Source organism: Salvelinus alpinus, chromosome 6, assembly GCF_045679555.1.
Source record: "Salvelinus alpinus chromosome 6, SLU_Salpinus.1, whole genome shotgun sequence".
Lineage (NCBI taxonomy): Eukaryota > Metazoa > Chordata > Actinopteri > Salmoniformes > Salmonidae > Salvelinus > Salvelinus alpinus.
The window spans coordinates 33,326,303-33,344,122 of record NC_092091.1 but is presented as its reverse complement, the minus strand read 5'-3'; the positions used below and the strand labels follow the sequence as shown (position 1 = coordinate 33,344,122).

Here is a 17,820-nt window from a genome sequence, read left to right as displayed (position 1 = left end):
GCATTGTTAATGAGCGCTGATTTAATCACAAGTGCATTACAGTGGCTTGGAAATACAATTACATTTCAAAAGGAGGTAAACACTTAGTAGGAAAAGCTTTTATCATAATTTTGTCACCAGATTGATGTTAGATGTAGTATAATGTTAGCTAGCTATCTAGCTAAGATTGAGGGGAGACCACCGGATTGTAGCTTGCTAACGTTAGCATTGCTACGTCATTTTGACAAACTTTGCTAAGTAATGACAACATTGCCATCCGTTTGACGACATGAAAATGACGGCGAAGTTGTTTCCTACTAAACATTTGTCTACTTTAACAATGTCCTCATATTTCCAGGCCACTATAATGTTATTTAGACGAAACAGTTAGCCTTCATCTAGCCTCTCCGGAGTCTCCAAAAACCTGATGATCAGGTTTTCAGGGGAAATGAAAAGACAGCCTGTGACGCGACATTTGGTTTTGGACGTTAGCAAGGCGACACTCCATCTTAACTCCTCCACATTTGCTGGATTGGTTGAACACTGCAGAAGAGAACCACCCCCGACCAGTTTTTTTTTCTTCTCGTCAAGACCAGTATCTACAGGGTATCTACAGTACATACGAATTTACCGTACTAATCATATTTCATTCATGTACAGGGTCAACTTTGACCCAAGAAAACAATCCAGACTAAGAATTTGCTGAAGGTAACCTCATAATGAATAGTAAACTCAGGAAAAAAAAGAAATGTCCTCTCACTGTCAACTGTGTTTCTTTTCAGCAAACTTAAAGTGTAAATATATGTATGAACATAAGATTCAACAACTGAGACATAAACTGAACAAGTTCCACAGACATGTGACTAACAGAAATGGAATAATGTGTCCCTGAAGAAAGGGAGGGGGGGGGGGTCAAAATCAAAAGTAACAGTCAGTATCTGGTGTAGCCACCAGCTGCATTTAAGACTGCAGTGCATCTCCTCCTCATGGACTGCACCAGATTTGCCAGTTCTTGCTGTGAGATGTTACCCCACTCTTCCACCAAGGCACCTGCAAGTTCCCAGACATTTCTGGGGGGAATAGCCCTAGCCCTCACCCTCCGATCCAACAGGTCCCAGACGTGCTCAATGGGATTGAGATCCGGGCTCTTTGCTGGCCATGGCAGAACACTGACATTCCTGTCTTGCAGAAAATCACGCACAGAACGAGCAGTATGGCTGGTGGCATTGTCATGCTGGAGGGTCATATCAGGATCAGCCCACATGAGGGAGGAGGATGTCTTACCTGTAACGCACAGCGTTGAGATTGCCTGCAATGACAACAAGCTCAGTCCGATGATGCTGTGACACACCGCCCCAGACCATGACGGAACCTCCACCTCCAAATCGATCCCGCTCCAGAGTACAGGTCTCGGTGTAACGCTCATTCCTCGATGACAAACACGAATCCGACCATCACCCCTGGTGAGACAAAACCGCGACTCGTCAGTGAAGAGCACTTTTTGCCAGTCCTGTCTGGTCCAGCAACGGTGGGTTTGTGCCCATAGGCGACGTTGTTGCCGGTGATGTCTGGTGAGGACCTGCCTTACAACAGGCCTACAAGCCCTCAGTCCAGCCTCTCTCAGCCTATTGTGGACAGTCTGAGCACTGATGGCGGGATTGTGCGTTCCTGGTGTAACTCGGGCAGTTGTTGTTGCCATCCTGTACCTGTCCCGCAGGTGTGATGTTCGGATGTACCGATCCTGTGCATGTGTTGTTACACATGGTCTGCCACTTTGAGGATGATCAGCTGTCCGTCCTGTCTCCCTGTAGCGACGTCTTAGGCTTCTCACAGTACGGACATTGCAATTTATTGCCCTGGCCACATCTGCAGTCCTCATGCCTCCTTGCAGCATGCCTAAGGCACATTCACGCAGATGAGCAGAGACACTGGGCATCTTTCTTTTGGTGTTTTTCAGAGTCAGTAGAAAGGCCTCTTTTAGTGTCCTAAGTTTCATAACTGTGACCTTAATTGCCTACCGTCTGTAAGCTGTTCGTGTCTTAACGACCGTTCCACAGTTGCATGTTCATTACTTGTTTATGGTTCATTGAACAAGCATGAGAAACAGTGTTTAAACCCTTTACAATGAAGATCTGTGAAGTTCTTTGAATTTTTACAAATTATCTTTGAACGACAGGGTCCTGAAAAAGGGATGTTTCTTTTTTTGCTGAGTTTAGTATTATATGACAGAGTGGACCTGATCCTAGATCAGCACTCTTACTCTGATGGCGAATTCTCTCTCTCCCTTATCTTGACCCCCTGGTCTATGATTTGAAGTTTCTCTTTAAATTACAGGATTAAACCCACAGGAACTTTGTTTGTTAGCTAGTACCAACAGTCATCAATCACTAATACATATCCGGATGGTAGTCTGTCTAGACAGACAGGTTAACACCCACAATGTGCCAATATTCCAGCAATGTTTCTGTTGAACAAAGAATGAGGCAGCCCTCGGTTTGTTGTTTTGGCAAGTTTTGAAAGTGTCTAAAAAAGTGTTCTATTGGAAAAGTTTTGTTACTAGGTAACTTCTTTTTGATTTTGTATCCCGCGACGCGGTTGGCATCAGTTGCTGGGTCCGCTGCTATCTATCCAGGGATCCTGCCTACCGAGGGTCTGATGATGACCTGCTTGGCGTAGCAGCTAGCCTAGCTGCCTATCAAGCTAGTGGGGGTTTCCTTGAGGGCTTGAACGCAGCCCGCGACGCGGTTTGCCCTTGTGGCTGGCACCGCGGATTGTCCTGAGCTTGTGACTGTCTAGATCTCTACTGTTTGTTGCTGTTTCCATATTCCCTGCGACCTGCCCTGTCAGGAGTTGCAGAGAGTAACAGCCGGTGGGTGTACCGTTGAGGACGATGGTGTCTCTATATCACAGGTGGAAGGATCTTTTAAACAAACAAAAAAAATTCTACAAGCAGTTGTTACAACAACAACAAAATAGCTTCAAGTGTTGTGTACTAATACTGGTAGAGTCAACTAATAAAAGAATGGATGACCGGACCAGAGAGGTACAAAAACTGAAGAACAGTTTAAAGTTCTCCCAGGGTCATGAGTTAAACAGGAAAATGGCAAGATGACGACAATCTGTAAGTCATTGAAAGAGGACATTCGTTTTTTATATGAATCCATGATAACAATGACAGAGAAATCAGATTATCTTGAGGGACAATCAAGGCGGGACAACATTGTTGTCGATGGAATTGCAGAATCTCCACATGAGACCTGGATGGAGTCTGAGGACAAAGTGAGGGAAACGATCTCGGAGAAACTGGAGATGGACCACAGGAAGATTGAGTTGAAGCGTGCCCACAGGACTGGAAAACCCACCACCGGCCCAGGTGACAGGCCCAGGCCAACAATCGTCAAATTCCTGAGTTTCAAGGACAAGGTAGAAAGAGCCAAGAACTTGAGGGGAATGTACATATTCTTCAACAAGGACTATCCTGACTATCCTGTGCGCCAGAAGAGAAAATAACTTATCCCGGCCATGAAAGCTGCCAGAGCGCGTGGGGACATTTGCTTACGTCCGATATGACAGGCACATTGGCCATCCTCCCTCCCAAAAGCCTGGAAGGGATGAGAAAGCCAAGCCTATGGGTTTGTAACTTCAACCCTGCAGCCCTCACACACACTTACACACACCAACTGATTAATGGACAGCTAAATGTTGTTTTTTTTCTCTTGCTTTATTTGTTATTTTCCATATTATGTCTGAGAAGCTACCCAGGAAAGAGCTAAACACAGCCCATGTTAATATATGTATCCTTAGAAACAAGGATCATGAAATCAGTAACTTGCTAACGTCAGATTGCATTAATATATTAGCCATTTCTGAGATTCACTTAGATAATTCCTTTGACACAATAGTAGCAATACAAGGATATAACATATATAGAAGAGACAGGGATGCTTATGGGGGAGGTGTTGCTATATATATTAATAGTCAAATCCCAGTAATGTTTAGAGAAGTGTTATTGAAGAAATGTGGCTGCAGATTCACCTGCTTCATCTAAAGCCTATTATTTTGGGGTGTTGCTATAAGCCACCAAGCGCTAACAGTCAGTATCTAAAATAATGTGTGTGAAATGCTTGATAGTGTACAGTTGAAGTTGGAAGTTTACATACACCTTAGCCAAATACATTTAAACTCAGTTTTTCACAATTCCTGACATTTAATCAATCAGAGTAAAAATCCCCTGTCTTAGGTCAGTTAGGATCACCACTTTATTTTAAGAATGTGAAATGCCAGAATAATAGTAGAGAGAATGATTTATTTCAGCATTTTTTTTCTTTCATCACATTCCAAGTGGGTCAGAAGTTTTCATACACTCAATTAGTATTTGGTAGCATTGCCTTTAAATTGTTTAACTTGGGTCAAACGTTTCAGGTAGCCTTCCACAAGCTTGCCACAAAAAGTTGGGTGAATTTTGGCCCATTCCTCCTGACAGAGCTGGTGTAACTGAGTCAGGTTTGTAGGCCTCCTTGCACACACATTTTTTCAGTTCTGCCCACAAATTTTCTATGGGATTGAGGTCAGGGCTTTGTGATGGCTACTCTAATACCTTGACTTTGTTGTCCTTAAGCCATTTTGCCACAACTTTGGAAGTATGCTTGGGGTCATTGTCCATTTGGAAGAGCCATTTGCGACCAAGCTTTAACTTCCTGACTGATGTCTTGAGATGTTGCTTCAATATATCCACATAATTTTCCATCCTTATGAAGCCATCTATTTTGTGAAGTGCACCAGTCGCTCTTGCAGCAAAGCACCCCAGTGCTTGTTTTTGTTCTATTTTTGTTTCATCAGACCAGAGGACATTTCTCCAAAAAGTACGATCTTTGTCCCCATGTGCAGTTGCAAACCGTAGTCTGGCTTTTTTATGGCGGTTTTGGAGCAGTGTTATGGCGGTTTTGTCACTGAGCGGCCTTTCAGGTTATGTCGATATAGGACTCGTTTTACTGTGAATATAGATACCTTTTACCTGTTTCCTCCAGCATCTTCACAAGGTCCTTTGCTGTTGTTCTGGGACTGATTTGCACTTTTCGCACCAAAGTACGTTCATCTCCAGGAGACAGAACGCGTCTCCTTCCTGAGCGGTATGAAGGCTGCGTGGTACCATGATGTTTATACTTGTGTACTATTGTTTGTACAGATGAACATGGTACCTTCAGGCATTTGGAAATTGCTCCCAAGGATGAACCAGACTTGTGGAGGTCTACCATTTTTTTTCTGAGGTCTTGGCTGATTTCTTTTGATTTTCCCATGATGTCAAGCAAAGAGGCACTGAGTTTGAAGGTAGGCCTTGAAATACATCCACAGGTACACCTCCAATTGACTCAAATTATGTCAATTAGCCTATCAGAAGCTTCTAAAGCCATGACATCATTTTCTGGAATTTTCCAAGCTGTTTAAAGGCACAGTCAACTTAGTGTATGTAAACTCCTGACCCACTGGAATTGTGATACAGTGAATTATAAGTGAAATAATCTGTCTGTTAACAATTGTTGGAAAAATTACTTGTGTCATGCACAAAGTAGATGTCCTAACCAACTTACCAGTGCCTGTTTTCTGGTTCAGGTTATTAATGAACTTACCAGGGCATTTACAAATACTACAGGAACAAGATCATCCACATGTATTAATCACATTTTTACTAATACTGTAGAACTCTGTTCTAAAGCTGTATCCGTACCCATTGGACGCAGTGATCACAATACAGTGGCTATATCTAGGAGAACCAAGGTTCCAAAAGGTCAAACCCGGGTCTATAGTGACGCCTCTAGCACCGATGCACCACTCGGGAGGCCCTAATGTTACCAATTATTTTAATGATTACTTAATTGGCAAAGTGGGCAAACTTAAGCAGGAAATGCCAACAACAAACAGTGAGCCATTGTATTCATGCATAAAAAAATATTTAATGAAGGAAAAGCATTGTAAATTTGAATTTGGTCAAATTTGTGTTATCGATCAATAATGATAAACCTCCTGGCATTGACAACTTAGATGGAAGGCTACTGAGGATGGAAGCTGACTCTTTGGCCACTTCTATCTGTCATATCTTTATTCTGAGTCTAGAGGAAGGTGTTTGTCCTCAGGCTTGGAGGGAAGACAAAGTCATTCCACTACCCAAGAGTGGAAAAGCAGGCTTAACTGGTTCTAACAGCAGACCAATCAGCTTGCTGCCAGCTCTTAGCAAACTGAAAACAACAGACTTTCAGCATGCTTATAGAGAAGGGCACTCAACATGTACTGCACTGACACAAATGACTGATAATTGGTTCAAATAAATTGATTAAAGAAGATTGTGTGAGCTGTACTGGTAGATTTCAGTCCAGCCTTTGATATTATTGACCATAACCAAAAACGTACAGTACCAGTCAAAAGTTTGGACACAAACACTAGTGTTTTTCTTTATTTTTACTCTTTTCTACATTGTAGAATAATAGTGAAGACATCAAAACTATGAAATAACACATATGGAACCACCCTTTGCCTTGATGACAGCTTTGCACACTCTTGGCCTTCTCCAAACCAGCTTCATGAGGTAGTCACCTGGAATGCATTTCAATTAACAGGTGAACCTTGTTTGAAAGTTAATTTGTGGAATTTATTCCCTTCTTAATGTGTTTGAGTCAATCGGTTGTGTTGTAATGAGGTAGGGGTGGTATACAGAAGATAGCCCTATTTGGTAAAAGATCAGGTCCATGTTATGGCAAGAACAGCTCAAATAAGCAAAGAGAAATGACAGTACATCATTACTTTAAGACATAAAGGTCAGTCAATCCGAAAAATTTCAAAACCATCAAGCACTATGATGAAACTGGCTCACATGAGGACCGCCACAGGAAAGGAAGACCCAGAATGACCTCTGCTGCAGAGGAGTTGCAGCCCAAATTAATGCTTCACAGAGTTCAAGTAACAGACACATCTCAACATCAACTGTTCAGAGGAGACTGCGTGAAATCAGGCCTTCATGGTCGTATTGCTGCAAAGAAACCACTGCTAAAGGATACAAATAATAAGAAGAGACTTGCTTGGGCCAAGAAACACGAGCAATGGACATTAGACCGGTGGAAATCTGTCCTTTGGTCTGAGGAGTCCAAATTTGAGATTTTTGGTTCCAACCACCGTGTCTTTGTGAGACAGAGTAGGTGAACGGATGCTCTCCGCATGTGTGGTTCCCACCGTGACGGATGGAGGAGGAGGTGTGGGGGTGTTTTGCTGGTGAAACTGTCTGTGAGGCTGTGTAAGGGCAATTTGACCAAGAAGGAGAGTGATGGAGTGCTGCATCAGATGACCTGGCCTCCACAATCACCCGACCTCAACCCAATTGAGATGGTTTGGGATGAGTTGGACCGCAAAATGAAGGAAAAGCAGCCAACAAGTACTCAGCATGTGTGGGAACTCCTTCAAGACTGTTGGAAAAGCATTCCAGGTGAAGCTAGTTGAGAGAATGCCAAGAGTGTGCAAAGCTGTCATCAAGGCAAAGTGTGGCTACTTCAAAGAAGCTCAAATATAAAATATATTTTGATTTGTTTAACACTTTTGGCTACACATGATTCCATGTGTTATTTCATGGTGTTGATGTCTTCACTATTATTCTACAATGTATAAAATATTAAAAATAAAGAAAAACCCTTGAATGAGTAGGCGTGTCAAACTTTTGACTGGTACTGTATGTTTTATGGCTTTTCAATCTCTGCCATATTGTGGATTCAGAGCTACAGTGGCTTGCGAAAGTATTCACCCACCCCACTTGGCATTTTTCCTATTTTGTTGCCTTACAACCTAGAATTAAAATGTATTTTTGGGGGGTTTGTATCATTTTATTTACACAACATGCCTACCACTTTAAATATGCAAAATATTTTTTATTATGAAACAAACCAGAAATAAGACAAAAACCAGAAAACTTGAGCGTGCATAACAATTCACCCCCCCCCCCCCTCCAAAGTCAATACTTTGAGGAGCCATCTTTTGCAGCAATTACAGCTGCAAGTCTCTTGGGGTATGTCTCTATAAGCTTGGTACATCTAGCCACTGGGATTTTTGCACAATTCTTCAAGGCAAAACTGCTCCAGCTCCTTCAAGTTGGATGGGTTCCACTGGTGTACAGCAATCTTTAAGTCATACCACAGATTCTCAATTGGATTGAGGTCTGGGCTTTGACTATGCCATTCCAAGACATTTAAATGTTTCCCCTTAAACCACCCGAGTGTTGCTTTAGCAGTATGCTTAGGGTCATTGTCCTGCTGGAAGATGAACCTCCATCCCAGTCTCAAATCTCTGGAAGACTGAAACAGGTTTCCCTCAAGAATTTCCCTGTATTTAGTGCCATCCATCATTCCTTCAATTCTGACCAGTTTCCCGGTCCCTGCCTATGAAAAACATCCCCACAGCATGATGCTGCCACCACCATGCTTCACTGTGGGGGATGGTGTTTGCGGGGTGATGTGAGGTGTTGGGTTTGTGCCAGACATAGCGTTTTCCTTGATGGCCAAAAATCTACATTTTAGTGTCATCTGACCAGAGTACCCTTCTTCCTTATGTTTGGGGAGTCTCCCCCATGCCTTTTGGAAAACATCAAACGTGTTTGCTTATTTTTTTCTTTAAGCAGTGGCTTTTTTCTGGCCACTCTTCCGTAAAGCCCAGCTCTGTGGAGTGTACTGCTTAAAGTAGTCCTATGGACAGATACTCCAATCTCCGCTCTGGAGCTTTGCAGCTCGTTTAGGGTTATCTTTGGTCTCTTTGTTGCCTCTCTGATTAATGCCCTCCTTGCCTGGTCTGTGAGTTTTGGTGGGCGGCCCTCTCTTGGCAGGTTTGTTGTGGTGCCATATTCTTTCCATTTTTTAATAATGGATATAATGGTGCTCCGTGGGATGTTCAAAGTTTTGGATATTTTTTTATAACCCAGTCCTGATCTGTACTTCTCCACAACTTTGTCCCTGACCTGTTTGGAGAGCTCCTTGGTCTTCATGGTGCAGCTTGTTTGGTGGTGCCCCTTGCTTAGTGGTGTTGCAAACTCTGGGGCCTTTCAGAACAGGTGTATATATACAGTGGGGAGAACAAGTATTTGATACACTGCCGATTTTGCAGGTTTTCCTACTTACAAAGCATGTAGAGGTCTGTCATTTTTATCATAGGTACACTTCAACTGTGAGAGACGGAATCTAAAACAAAAATCCAGAAAATCACATTGTATGATTTTTAAGTAATTAATTTGCATTTTATTGCATGACATAAGTATTTGATCACCTACCAACCAGTAAGAATTCCGGCTCTCACAGACCTGTTAGTTTTTCTTTAAGAAGCCCTCCTGTTCTCCACTCATTACCTGTATTAACTGCACCTGTTTGAACTCGTTACCTGTATAAAAGACACCTGTCCACACACTCAATCAAACAGACTCCAACCTCTCCACAATGGCCAAGACCAGAGAGCTTTGTAAGGACATCAGGGATAAATTGTAGACCTGTACAAGGCTGGGATGGGCTACAGGACAATAGCCAAGCAGCTTGGTGAGAAGGCAACAACTGTTGGCACAATTATTAGAAAATGGAAGAAGTTCAAGATGACGGTCAATCACCCTCGGTCTGGGGCTCCATGCAAGATCTCACCTCGTGGGGCATCAATGATCATGAGGAATGTGAGGGATCAGCCCAGAACTACACGGCAGGACCTGGTCAATGACCTGAAGAGAGCTGGGACCACAGTCTCAAAGAAAACCATTAGTAACACACTACGCCGTCATGGATTAAAATCCTGCAGCGCACGCAAGGTCCCCCTGCTCAAGCCAGCGCATGTCCAGGCCCGTCTGAAGTTTGCCAATGACCATCTGGATGATCCAGAGGAGGAATGGGAGAAGGTCATGTGGTCTGATGAGACAAAAATAGAGCTTTTTGCTCTAAACTCCACTCGCCGTGTTTGGAGGAATAGAAGGATGAGTACAACCCCAAGAACACCATCCCAACCGTGAAGCATGGAGGTGGAAACATCATTCTTTGGGGATGCTTTTCTGCAAAGGGGACAGGACGACTGCACCGTATTGAAGGGAGGATGGATGGGGCCATGTATCGCGAGATCTTGACCAACAACCTCCTTCCCTCAGTAAGAGCATTGAAGATGGGTCGTGGCTGGGTCTTCCAGCATGACAACGACCCGAAACACACAGCCAGGGCAACTAAGGAGTGGCTCCGTAAGAAGCATCTCAAGGTCCTGGAGTGGCCTAGCCAGTCTCCAGACCTGAACCCAATAGAAAATCTTTGGAAGGAGCCGAAAGTCCGTATTGCCCAGCGACAGCCCCGAAACCTGAAGGATCTGGAGAAGGTCTGTATGGAGGAGTGGGCCAAAATCCCTGCTGCAGTGTGTGCAAACCTGGTCAAGAACTACAGGAAACGTATGATCTCTGTAATTGCAAACTAAGGTTTCTGTACCAAATATTCAGTTCTGCTTTTCTGATGTATCAAATACTTATGTCATGCAATAAAATGCAAATTAATTAATTAAAAATCATACAATGTGATTTTCTGGATTTTTGTTTTAGATTCCTTCTCTCACAGTTGAAGTGTACCTATGATAAAAATTACAGACCTCTACATGCTTTGTAAGTAGGAAAACCTGCAAAATTGTCAGTGTATCAAATACTTGTTCTCCCCACTGTACGTGCATATATCACGTCCTCCAGACGTGATGCTTGGCATTCAGGCCAAAGTGTTCAATCTTGGTTTCATCAGACCAGATAATCTTGTTTCTCAATGGTCTGAGAGTCTTTTAGGTGCCCTTTGGCAAACTCCAAGCGGGTTGTCATGTGCCTTAATGAGGAGTGGTTTCCATCTGGCCACTGTACCATAAAGGCCTGATTGCTGGAGTGCTGGTTCTACCATCTCCACAGAAGAACTCTGGAGCTTTGTCAGAATGACGATCGGGCTCTTGGTCACCTCCCTGACCAAGGCCCTTCTTGCACGATTGCTCAGTTTGGCCAGCCGGCCAGTGCTAGGAAGAGTCTTTGTGATTCCAAACTTCTTCCATTTAAGAATTATGAAGGCCGCTGTCTTCTTGGGGACCTCGACACAATCCTGTCTCGGACCTCTACGGACAATTCCTTTGACCTCATGGCTTGGTTTTTGCTCTGACATGCACTGTCAACTGTGGGACCTTATAACGACAGGTGTGTGGCTTTCCAAATCAAATCTAATTTTATTGGTCACATACACATATTCAGCAGATGTTATTGCAGGTGTAGCAAAAATGTGTAGCAAAATGCTTGTGTTCCTAGCTCCAACAGTGCAGTAGTATCTAACAATTCACAACAATACACAAATCTAAAAGTAAAAGAATGGAATTAAGAAATATATTAGTACGAGCAATGTCGGAGTGGCATTGACTAAAATACAGTAGAATAGAGTACAGTACATACGAGATAAAGCAGTATGTAAACATTATTAAAGTGACTCGTGTTCCATTATTAAAGTTGCCTGTGATTCCATGTCTATGTATAAAGAGCTCAATTTCAAGTCTCATTGTAAAGGGTCTGAATAAAAAACCTGTTTTCGTTTTGTCATTATGTGCTATTGTGTGTAGATTGATGAGTTTATTTCGATTTTTTAAATCCATTTTAGAATAAGACTGGAATGTAACAAAATATGGAAAAGATCAAGGTGTCTGAATACTTTCCGAATGCACTGTATACCTGGAGATACAAGAAGTTTTTCAGTCTCTCTGTCCCAGCTTTGATGCACCTGTACTGTCTCCGCCTTGTAGATCGTAGCAGGGTGAAGAGGCCATGGCTCGGGTGGCTGAGGCTGATGATTCTCTTGACCTTCCTGTGACACCAGGTGCTGTAGATGTCCTGGAGGGCAGGCAGTGTGCCTCTGGTATTGCGTTGGGCTGACCGCTCCACACACTGGATGTTATGCTGATGAATGAGGACCCAAAAGCGACGTAATAGTAACAGAGTCTTTATTCCAGTATTAAACAAATAATGATTCTCCTGGATATTATCAATGGTCAATCCAAAACAGGAACTGAAATCCTCTCGTCAATAGAGAGGAACGACTGGAGACGCGACCACAGACTGCAGGTCGCTTCAGGAAGGCACTGGCCGTAGCTGACATAGACACCTGCTCACACGCAGCATCTGAAGAAGGCAAAGAACACGACAGGGCGGAACAAGGACACAGGAACAGCAAACATCAAACAAGAATCCGACCAGGACAGAAGCGGAAAACAGAGGGAGAAATAGGGACTCTAATCAGAGGGCAAAATAGGGGACAGGTGTGAAAGAGTAAATGAGGTCGTTAGGAGAATGAGAAACAGCTGGGAGCAGGAACGGAACGATAGAGAGAGAGAGCGGGAGAGGGAGAGAGGGAGGAGGAGAGAGAGAGAGAGAAAGAGGGAAAGAACCTAATAAGACCAGCAGAGGGAAGCACAGGGACAAGACATGAAGATCAAAGACAAAACATGACAGTACCCCCCCACTCACCGAGCGCCTCCTGGCGCACTCGAGGAGGAACCCTGGCGGCAACGAAGGAAATCATCAATCAACGAACGGTCCAGCACGTCCCGAGATGGAACCCAACTCCTCTCCTCAGGACCGTAACCCTCCCAATCCACTAAGTACTGGTGACCACGTCCCCGAGAACGCATGTCCATGATCTTCCGTACCTTGTAAGTAGGAGCGCCCTCGACAAGGACGGGGGGGGGGGAGGGAAGACGAACGGGGGCGCGAAGAAAAGGCTTGACACAAGAGACATGGAAGACAGGGTGGACGCGACGAAGATGTCGCGGAAGAAACAGTCGCACAGCGACAGGATTGACGACCTGAGAGACACGGAACGGACCAATGAACCGCGGAGTCAACTTGCGAGAAGCTATCGTAAGGGGAAGGTTACGAGTGGAAAGCCACACTTTCTGACCGCGACAATACCTAGGACTCCTAATCCTACGTTTATTGGCGGCTCTCACAGTCTGCGCCCTGTAACGGCAAAGTGCAGACCTGACCCTCCTCCAGGTGCGCTCACAACGTTGGACAAAAGCCTGAGCGGAGGGAACGCTGGACTCGGCGAGCTGGGACGAGAACAGAGGAGGCTGGTACCCAAGACTACTCTGAAACGGAGATAGCCCGGTAGCAGACGAAGGAAGCGAGTTGTGAGCGTACTCAGCCCAGGGGAGCTGTTCTGCCCAAGACGCAGGGTTTCGAAACGAAAGGCTGCGTAATATGCGACCAATCGACTGATTGGCCCTTTCTGCTTGACCGTTAGACTGGGGATGAAACCCGGAAGAGAGACTGACGGAAGCACCAATCAAACGACAGAACTCCCTCCAAAACTGTGACGTGAATTGCGGACCTCTGTCTGAAACGGCGTCTAACGGGAGGCCATGAATTCTGAACACATTCTCAATGATGATTTGTGCCGTCTCCTTAGCGGAAGGAAGCTTAGCGAGGGGAATGAAATGTGCCGCCTTAGAGAACCTATCGATAACCGTAAGAATCACAGTCTTCCCCGCAGACGAAGGCAGACCGGTAATAAAGTCTAAGGCGATGTGAGACCATGGTCGAGAAGGAATGGGAAGCGGTCTGAGACGACCGGCAGGAGGAGAGTTACCTGACTTAGTCTGCGCGCAGTCCGAACAAGCAGCCACGAAACGACGCGTGTCCCGCTCCTGAGTAGGCCACCAAAACCGCTGGCGAATAGAAGCAAGCGTACCCCGAACGCCGGGGTGGCCAGCTAACTTGGCAGAGTGAGCCCACTGAAGAACAGCCAGACGAGTAGAGACAGGAACGAACAGAAGGTTACTAGGATAAGCGCGCGGCGACGCAGTGTGAGTGAGTGCTTGCTTTACCTGTCTCTCAATTCCCCAGACAGTCAACCCGACAACACGCCCTTCAGGGAGAATCCCCTCGGGGTCGGTAGAAGCCACAGAAGAACTAAAGAGACGGGATAAGGCATCAGGCTTGGTGTTCTTATTTCCCGGGCGATAGGAAATCACGAACTCGAAACGAGCGAAAAACAACGCCCAACGAGCTTGACGTGCATTAAGTCGTTTGGCCGAACGGATGTACTCAAGGTTCTTATGGTCAGTCCAAACGACAAAAGGGACGGTCGCCCCCTCCAACCACTGTCGCCATTCGCCTATGGCTAAGCGGATGGCGAGCAGTTCGCGGTTACCCACATCATAGTTGCGCTCCGATGGCGACAGGCGATGAGAAAAGTAAGCGCAAGGATGGACCTTATCGTCAGAGTGGAAGCGCTGAGACAGAATGGCTCCCACGCCCACCTCTGAAGCGTCAACCTCGACAATGAATTGTTTAGTGACGTCAGGAGTAACAAGGATAGGGGCGGATGTAAAACGCTTCTTGAGGAGATCAAAAGCTCCCTGGGCGGAACCGGACCACTTAAAGCAAGTCTTGACAGAAGTCAGAGCTGTGAGAGGGGCAGCCACTTGACCGAAATTACGAATGAAACGCCGATAGAAATTAGCGAAACCGAGAAAGCGCTGCAACTCGACACGTGACTTAGGGACGGGCCAATCGCTGACAGCCTGGACCTTAGCGGGATCCATCTGAATGCCTTCAGCGGAAATAACAGAACCGAGAAATGTGACAGAGGAGACATGAAAGGCGCACTTCTCAGCCTTCACGTAGAGACAATTCTCTAAAAGGCGCTGGAGTACACGTCGAACGTGCTGAACATGAATCTCGAGTGACGGTGAAAAAATCAGGATATCGTCAAGGTAAACGAAAACAAAAATGTTCAGCATGTCTCTCAGTACATCATTAACTAATGCCTGAAAGACAGCTGGAGCATTAGCGAGACCGAACGGCAGAACCCGGTATTCAAAATGCCCTAACGGAGTGTTAAACGCCGTTTTCCACTCGTCCCCCTCTCTGATGCGTACGAGATGGTAAGCGTTACGAAGGTCCAACTTAGTAAAGCACCTGGCTCCCTGCAAAATCTCGAAGGCTGACGACATAAGGGGAAGCGGATAACGATTCTTAACCGTTATGTCATTCAGCCCTCGATAATCCACGCAGGGGCGCAGAGTACCGTCCTTCTTCTTAACAAAGAAAAATCCCGCTCCGGCGGGAGAGGAAGAAGGCACCACGGTACCGGCGTCGAGAGAAACAGACAGATAATCCTCGAGAGCCTTACGTTCGGGAGCCGACAGAGAGTATAGTCTACCCCGAGGGGGAGTGGTCCCCGGAAGGAGATCAATACAACAATCATACGACCGGTGAGGAGGAAGGGAGCTGGCTCTGGACCGACTGAAGACCGTGCGCAGATCATGATATTCCTCCGGCACTCCTGTCAAATCACCAGGTTCCTCCTGAGTAGAGGGGACAGAAGACACAGGAGGGATAGCAGACATTAAACACTTCACATGACAAGAAACGTTCCAGGATAGGATAGAATTACTAGACCAATTAATAGAAGGATTATGACATACTAGCCAGGGATGACCCAAAACAACAGGTGTAAAAGGTGAACGAAAAATCAAAAAGGAAATGGTCTCACTGTGGTTACCAGATACTGTGAGGGTTAAAGGTAGTGTCTCACATCTGATACTGGGGAGAAGACTACCATCTAAGGCGAACATGGGCGTGGGCTTCCCTAACTGTCTGAGAGGAATGTCATGTTTCCGAGCCCATGCTTCGTCCATAAAACAACCCTCAGCCCCAGAGTCTATCAAGGCACTGCAGGAAGCAGCCGAACCGGTCCAGCGTAGATGGACCGACAAGGTAGTACAGGATCTTGATGGAGAGACCTGAGTAGTAGCGCTCACCAGTAGCCCTCCGCTTACTGATGAGCTCTGGCTTTTACTGGACATGACATGACAAAATGTCCAGCAGAACCGCAATAGAGGCAAAGGCGGTTGGTGATTCTCCGTTCCCTCTCCTTAGTCGAGATGCGAATACCTCCCAGCTGCATGGGCTCAGTCTCTGAGCCGGTGGGAGGAGATGGTTGAGATGCGGAGAGGGGAAACACCGTTAACGTGAGCTCTCTTCCACGAGCTCGGTGACGAAGATCTACCCGTCGTTCTATGCGGATGGCGAGTGCAATCAAAGAGTCCACGCTGGAAGGAACCTCCCGGGAGAGAATCTCATCCTTAACCTCAGCGTGGAGTCCCTCCAGAAAACGAGCGAGCAACGCCGGCTCGTTCCAGTCACTGGATGCAGCAAGAGTGCGAAACTCTATAGAGTAATCCGTTATGGATCGATCACCTTGACATAGGGAAGCCAGGGCCCTGGAAGCCTCCTTCCCAAAAACTGAACGATCAAAAACCCGTATCATCTCCTCTTTAAAGTTCTGATAATCGTTAGAACACTCAGCCCTTGCCTCCCAGATAGCTGTGCCCCACTCCCGAGCCCGACCAGTAAGGAGTGATATGACGTAAGCGATCCGAGCTCTCTCACTAGAGTACGTGTTGGGCTGGAGAGAGAACACAATATCACACTGGGTGAGAAAAGAGCGACACTCAGTGGGCTGCCCAGAGTAACATGGTGGGTTATTAACCCTAGGTTCCGGAGACTCGGAAGACCAGGAAGTAGCTGGTGGCACGAGACGAAGACTCAGAAACTGTCCAGAGAGATCGGAGACCTGAGCGGCCAGGGTCTCAACGGCATGACGAGCAGCAAACAATTCCTGCTCGTGTCTGCCGAGCATTGCTCCCTGGAACTCGACGGCAGTGTTGAGAGAATCCATAGTCGCTGGGTCCATCTTGGTCGGATTCTTCTGTTATGCTGATGAATGAGGACCCAAAAGCGACGTAATAGTAACAGAGTCTTTATTCCAGTATTAAACAAATAATGATTCTCCTGGATATTATCAATGGTCAATCCAAAACAGGAACTGAAATCCTCTCGTCAATAGAGAGGAACGACTGGAGACGCGACCACAGACTGCAGGTCGCTTCAGGAAGGCACTGGCCGTAGCTGACATAGACACCTGCTCACACGCAGCATCTGAAGAAGGCAAAGAACACGACAGGGCGGAACAAGGACACAGGAACAGCAAACATCAAACAAGAATCCGACCAGGACAGAAGCGGAAAACAGAGGGAGAAATAGGGACTCTAATCAGAGGGCAAAATAGGGGACAGGTGTGAAAGAGTAAATGAGGTCGTTAGGAGAATGAGAAACAGCTGGGAGCAGGAACGGAACGATAGAGAGAGAGAGCGGGAGAGGGAGAGAGGGAGGAGGAGAGAGAGAGAGAGAAAGAGGGAAAGAACCTAATAAGACCAGCAGAGGGAAGCACAGGGACAAGACATGAAGATCAAAGACAAAACATGACACTGGAGAGCCCTGCGGTTATGGACAGTGCAATTGCCATACCAGGCTGTGATACAGTCCGACACGTTGCTCTCAATAGTGCAAAATGGGGATGAGGAGGATCCTAACTCGCTACTTTAATATATTTCAGATTCTCGAAGACAGGAAAACATGCTTTGCCTTAAACAGTCTTGTCTGTAGTTGTCAGTTTAATGCACTAAGATCTTCAAGAGTAAATTTAAACATTTCAGAAAACGAGGCACGACTTAGGCAACTTTCTGCCATTTTGTTGCCACATCAGCTCATCCTTTCCATGGGAGAGCATCCTCACCTGGCTGATAGTGGACCGTTTCAGAAGGATCTAAAAGACAGTAGGTCTGCTGAAGCACCTAGAGGAGCTGTTGGAGTTTAACCATACACAGCAATGGTGTTGGTCAGGTGGCCCACTCCCTTCTCATGGTTTCCTGAGGGTTGGAAAACAAAATAGAATAGTTGAAAGGCACTCTGTCAGGTTGGGATTAGATGAACCCTAAACT

The 17,820-nt window shown here is 45.8% G+C and overlaps 1 protein-coding gene across 1 annotated transcript in view; it reads left to right on the top strand.

Moving 5' to 3' along the window:
* The window catches only part of LOC139578595 (carboxyl-terminal PDZ ligand of neuronal nitric oxide synthase protein-like), a 240,252-nt gene that overhangs the window by 17,016 nt on the left and 205,416 nt on the right, over positions 1-17,820 (top strand). The gene's annotated exons all lie outside the window — the stretch shown is intronic.